General features: G+C 58.4%; 1 protein-coding gene across 1 annotated transcript in view; it reads right to left on the minus strand.

Moving 5' to 3' along the window:
* Nucleotides 1-1,506, minus strand: part of PDILT (protein disulfide isomerase like, testis expressed) — a 46,660-nt gene extending 45,154 nt beyond the window's left edge. The window contains exon 1 of the mRNA XM_028136999.2: nucleotides 1,372-1,506. The gene's annotated coding sequence lies outside the window, so the exon portion shown is untranslated. The remainder of the gene's footprint in view (nucleotides 1-1,371) is intronic.
* Between the last annotated feature and the right edge of the window lie 4,494 nt (nucleotides 1,507-6,000).

The raw sequence follows: 6,000 nt of genomic DNA on the forward strand, positions 1-6,000 counted from the left end.
CACCGCCGCCCCGTGCCCACCCTGCTCCCAGCACCGCCGCCCCGTGCCCCCCCTGCTCCCAGCACCGCCGCCCCGCGCCCCCCCTGCTCCCAGCACCGCCGCCCCGTGCCCCCCCTGCTCCCCGCACCGCCGCCCCGCGCCCCCCCTGCTCCCAGCACCGCCGCCCCGCGCCCACCCTGCTCCCAGCACCTCCGCCCCGTGCCCACCCTGCTCCCAGCACCGCCACCCCGCGCCCACCCTGCTCCCAGCACCGCCACCCCGCGCCCACCCTGCTCCCAGCACCGCCACCCCGCGCCCACCCTGCTCCCAGCACCACCACCCCGTGCCCCCCCTGCTCCCAGCACCGCCACCCCGTGCCCACCCTGCTCCCAGCACCACCGCCCCGTGCCCACCCGGCTCCCAGCACCGCCGCCCTGTGCCCACCCTGCTCCCAGCACCGCCGCCCCGTGCCCACCCTGCTCCCAGCACCGCCGCCCTGTGCCCACCCTGCTCCCAGCACCGCCGCCCTGTGCCCACCCTGCTCCCAGCACCACCGCCGCCCTGTGCCCACCCTGCTCCCAGCACCACCGCCGCCCTGTGCCCACCCTGCTCCCAGCACCATCGCCGCCCCGTGCCCACCCGGCTCCCAGCACCGCCGCCCTGTGCCCACCCTGCTCCCAGCACCACCGCCGCCCTGTGCCCACCCTGCTCCCAGCACCACCGCCGCCCCGTGCCCACCCTGCTCCCAGCACCACCGCCGCCCTGTGCCCACCCTGCTCCCAGCACCACCGCCGCCCCGTGCCCACCCTGCTCCCAGCACCGCCGCCCTGTGCCCACCCTGCTCCCAGCACCACCGCCGCCCCGTGCCCACCCTGCTCCCAGCACCACCGCCGCCCTGTGCCCACCCTGCTCCCAGCACCGCCGCCCCGTGCCCACCCTGCTCCCAGCACCTCCGCCCTGTGCCCCCCCTGCTCCCAGCACCGCCGCCCCGTGCCCCCCCTGCTCCCAGCACCGCCGCCACAGCCGTTTCTTTGAACTTGGCTCCCGCCTCTCCGCGGCTCTGCACTGACACTCCTCCTCCTCGCGGCCCGCCGCTGTGGCCCCCCCCCCCCCCCCACGCCCCAACTGGAGCTCAGGGGGTTTGCTGAGTGAGTGACTGAACGAATGGCCTCCTTCCATTCTCCTCGAGCTCCCTCCGCAGTTCGCCCACAGCCCCGCGTCACTCTCTGGAGGAGCCTTAACAAGCGCTGCTGCTAGAAACCGAGCCCACGGTTCACACTCCCGGGGTGTGGGGGGCCTGATGCTCAGCCATCGGAGCTGAAATCTGTACCCCTCGGCAGGAGGAAGGCGGACACAGGGCCTGTCCTCACTCTGCCCCTCCACGGGACCGACCTGGGAGAGCCTGGCTCGCGTGGGGCGGGAGTCGTGGCCAATGCAGCTCCTGGCTTCCGGCGACCAGCAGGGCCCGCAGCGGGCTGGGGGCTCTAGGGACCCGGAGGCAGAAACGGGGTCCCTCCTGGACACCGAGACCACACAGCCTGGCAGCTGTGTTCTGAGCTTGGGGTTCTGGGGGGTGGGGAGAAGAATGGCCATTGTTGAGTAAGAGGGCCCTGCACTGCCCTGCCCTGTCCTGCTGGCAGGAGTGGTCCTGGAGGCGGGGGACGGGGGAGGGGGGGGAGAGGGGAGGAGGGAGTGGGGGTAACAGCTCCCCCACCACCACCGTCTGTCGGAATGGGGGTGGCACAGAAGTCCCTGAACTTGGTGCCTCGAGGTTGGACGCTGACTCCCAGGCTCTGCCCCTGAGCAGCGCTGTGACCTGGGGGTGTCAGTGGGCTTTTCTGAGGCTCCCGGGGCGCTGTCAGGGTCACAGGAGATGCCTGGGACCTGGACGGCAGGAAGCCAGCCCGCCTCAGGCCTGGGCCCAGCTCCGCGGGCCCTGCCAGTCCTCTCGCTGGACCGGCACCAGCACCGGCCCGAGCACCGCAGCGCCCTCTGCGGGCAGCTCTGCGCCCCGCGCTCGCTCCTCTCCTGGACGGCTCTCAGCCAGGCCTTTCCCACCGCTGCCCGCCGCCCCCAGGTCTTTGTAGACGCCTCTCCCCAGCACTGACCGCCTCCGCCGGTGCTTTCCCGCGGGGAGTGGCGTCAGCGCGTGTTAATGGACAACAGGCAGTGGGCACCGGGCCGTCATTCCTGCGGAGCCTGCGGCCTGGGCCTGCGGGCGCTGGGTGAGGGGCGGGTGTGCGCACCAACCGAATCCGGGAACTGTCACCTCTCATCCCACACCTTCAATATGCACACTGTAGTTTGTCAATCTTACTGCAATAAAGCTTGAAAAAATACAAATGTTTTTTAAAATATACTGAATATGCCCTAGCCAGTTTGGCTCAGTGGATAGAGCATCAGCCTGCAAGCCAAAGGGTCCCGGGTTCGACTCCAGTCAAGGGAACATACCTTGGTTGCAGGCTCCTCCTCGGCCCGCGCCCTGGTTGAGGCGCGTGCAGGAGTCAGCCAATCGATGTGTTTCTCTCACATCAATATCTCTCTCTGTCTTTCCCTCTCTCTTCCACTCTCTCTAAAAATCAATGGAAAATATCTTCAGGTGAGGATTAACAGAAAAAAATAAAATAAAATATACTGAATGTGCTCTGGCCAGTGTGGCTCAGTGGTAGCACTCTCTCTCTCTCTCTCTCTCTCTCTCTCTCTCTCATTCTCTCTCTCTTTCTCTTTCTTTCTCCCCCTCCCTCCTTTCCACTCTGTAAAATTAATGAAAAAAAATATCTTCAGGTGAGGATTAACAGAAAAAGTATACATATACTAGAGGCCCGATGCATGAAATTCATGCGAGAGGAGGCCTTCCTGCCCCCGGCTGCTGGCACCGGCTTCCCTCTGGCACCCGGGACCTGGGCTTCCCTCACAGCCCCGACTTCTTCAGGAAGGTCGTCGGGTCTAATTAGCATATTACGCTTTTAATATTATAGATTGAATGTTAGAAAGTGACAGAAGTTAAGAAGGAAAATCAAGCAGAGAACGGAGACCAGTGGTGTGAGCGGGAGGGGTCCGGCTGGGTTAGGGAGGTCATGCGAGGCCCTGTAAGGAGGCCGAGGGCAGGAGCAGTGAACCCGGCAGGGAATGTTCCGGCAGAAACCACGGAGCACCAGGGCAGGCAGCGCTGCCAGGCCGGCTGAGGCTCGCGCAGAGCTGTTAATATTCGCGGACTTTGCAGCTGGCTGTTAAAGCTTCGGTAGCTTGAACCTGGCCGGTGGCAATATTTAACCCAAGGCCCTGGCACACACTTCAGGACAGCGCTGTCCCCAGAGTCCCGCTGACCACAGCCCGGCCGCAGGCCCAGGCCGACCGCGTGGCGGCTCGCACAGCTGCTGCTGCTGCTGCTGCTGGTGGCGGCAGTAAGTGTACAGAGTGCAGCCACCGGCGCAATCCCAACCCACCCTCACGGGGTCCCTGGGGACACTTGCGGTCACTCCCTGACCCGCTCGGCACCAGCCCTGCAGCCACCGATTTGCTTGCTGTCTGCTGCCCTGAGGGCTGGGAGCAGAGCGGGAGGGGCTATGGCTTGGCTTGCATTATTGCCACTATTGTACCTGCTGCTAAACAGTCCAGCTCCTGTTCCCGTCCCAGGTTAGGGTGCGACCTGGACTTTCAGGGACACCTCGCCAGGTCCAGGACCCCTCCAGACCCTGGAGCCGGACTGTAACTCGGGCACCGGCAGCCGTGAGGAGTGTGCTGGCAGGACGCCCCTGCCCACTGCCCGTTTCAGGCTCTGCCCACTCTTCGCGGCCTGGGGACTGAGGGCTTTCCGGTTCAATCCCAGTCATGGGCACTTGCCGGGTTGCGGGCTCCATCCCCATTGTGGGACGTGCGGGAAGCAGCCAAACAATGACTGCTCTCATCGCTGATGTTTCTCTCTCTCTCCCTCTCCCTTCCTCTCTGAAATCAATAAAAACATATTTTAAAAAATAAATTAAATAAAAACAAAATAAATGAACAAGCGGAAGAGAACAGACTCACAGGCACAGAGCATGTTGTGATGGTTGCCAGATGGGAGGGCTGTCGGGAGGGCGGTTGGAAAGGTGACGGTTCTAAGAAGGACCAATTGGTTGTTACAAATTGTCATGGTGACGTGAAGTACAGCAAAGAGATAGAGTCAATAACATTGTAATAACTAAAAACAGAGAGAACTACGTGTCACATTCACTTAAATGTGTTATAATTTTTAGGATTATAAGACCCACAAGCATGCGTTACAAATAATATAGCATGTATTTTTCCAAAATATTATATTTTTAACATGTGTTTTTCTATAATATATTTTATGCTACATTTTTATATGATGAATAGCAGCAGAAAGGAACAGAAAATACTCAGCTGTGTAAGTTTGTTTGTTTTTCTTAATCCTCAGGGGAGGACATGCTTAGAGGAAGGAAAGGAGGGAGGGAGGGAGAGAGAAAGAAAGAGAGAGAGAGAGAGAGAGAGAGAGAGAGAGATCAGATGCCCCAGCCAGGGATCAAAGCCTCAACCTAGGTGTACGCCCCGACCAGAAATCAAACCAGCAGCCTTTTGGTGCCCAGCACGATGCTCACCCACCTGCCGCGCTGGCCACGCCTCACATGTGGAAGTATAGGGATTAAGAACCAATGATATATTTAAAGGTTTCAGAACATGGGAAATCAAACCGGAGACCCTCCGTCCCCGTTCTTTCCTGCACTAAAATGTAAACGTTTTACCATAAAATTATCTTTTAAAATATTTATTTGTGCTGCTGTTTTAAATACCGATTCCAAGGCTCCGCACTGACCACCCACCCTGACGTGGCTGCGTAAGGGCCCGGGAATGTGAACATGAGGAGATCGTCCGGTGGTTTCCATGAACTGCCATCAGAGGAGCTCAGTTGGGCTTTTATTAGAATTACCTAAGTAATCTATAACATGCTAATTATAAAAGCATAATATGCTAATTAGACCAGAAGCCGGGGCTGTGAGGGAAGCCTGGGTCCCAGGTGCCAGAGGGAAGCCGGCCAGGGGAGGAAGGCCTACTCTTGCACGAACTTCGTGCATCCAGCCTCTAGTTTTTAATAAAATACAAAGCCAAGGCCCACTGTCAAAGGCTCTGATTTCATTTTCTCCAGGCGGGGGGGGGGGGGGGCAGGCAATGCTTTTTCTTTTACAAACGTGGCCGGCGATTCTAAGGTGCAGCTGGTGTAGAGAATCAGTGGGTGAAAAGACTCCCTCGGTCACAGGTTGTAGTAACTGCCCAGACCGCCCAATCCAAACCAGGAAACCCATCACAGAGCTGACCAGTCGCCAGGATGAGGCGGGACTGCGACTGTGCCTGAAAGGACAGAATTATGGCAGGGCTGTGGCTCCTTCCACCAGCCAGTCCTCCAGCAGGGCTCTCTCGGTGAGTCATGTAGTCATTTTTTTAATTAAATCTTTATTGTTGAACATATTGCATATGTGCCCTCTTTTCCCCCATTGACTCCTTCTAGTCCCCCACCCCCCACCCAGGCCTTCCCACCCCTTTGTCTGTGTCCATGGGTTATGCATATATGCATACAAGTTCTCTAGTTGATCTCTTCCCACCTTCCCTCTGAGATCCTGCACTCTGCTCCATGCTTCTATGTCTCTGGATCTATTTTGTTCATCAGTTTATTTTGTTCATTAGATCCCACATGAGTGAGATCATGTGATACTTGTCTTTCTCTGACTGGCTTATTTTGCTTAGCATAATATGCTCCAGGTCCCTCCATGCTGTCTCAAAGGGTAAGGGATCCTTCTTTTTACAGAGGCATAGTGTTCCATTGTGTAGATGTGCCACAGCTTTTTATCCACTCATCTGCTGATGGGCACTTAGGCTGTTTCCAAATCTTAGCTATGGTAAATTGTGCTGCTATGAACACAGGGATGCATACGTACTTTCTGATTGGTGTTTCTAGTTTCTTGGGATATGTTCCTAGAAGTGGGATCACTGGGTCAAATGACAGTTCCATTTTTTTATTTTTTGAGG

Source organism: Eptesicus fuscus, chromosome 4, assembly GCF_027574615.1.
Source record: "Eptesicus fuscus isolate TK198812 chromosome 4, DD_ASM_mEF_20220401, whole genome shotgun sequence".
NCBI lineage: Eukaryota > Metazoa > Chordata > Mammalia > Chiroptera > Vespertilionidae > Eptesicus > Eptesicus fuscus.